The sequence below is a fragment of the Priapulus caudatus genome, unplaced genomic scaffold (genome assembly GCF_000485595.1).
Source record: "Priapulus caudatus unplaced genomic scaffold, Priapulus_caudatus-5.0.1 Scaffold295, whole genome shotgun sequence".
Lineage (NCBI taxonomy): Eukaryota > Metazoa > Priapulida > Priapulimorpha > Priapulimorphida > Priapulidae > Priapulus > Priapulus caudatus.
The window spans coordinates 143259-143546 of NW_014577356.1; positions in this window are offsets into that span (position 1 = coordinate 143259).

Consider the following 288-nt stretch of genomic DNA (forward strand, 5'->3'; position numbering starts at 1 on the left):
TTATTATATATAAGTATAATAGTATAATGCTGCACTGGTCTATTCTCATGGTATTAGGTAGATTATTCAGGGAGCCGTACGTGGTAAGCCGCGGACTGTCATGGATTTGAGGTGTATACCGTGACTTCTCCCGCTTCTCGTCTTCTTTCCTCTTTTCCTTGATTCGTTTTTAGCTCGCCTTGACATCGTCAAGATGAGCTATTACCAATGGGGTGTCGTCCGTCGTACGTCCGTCCGTCCGTCCGTCCGTTCGTCCGTCCGTCCGTTAACATTTGGCTACGGTCAACG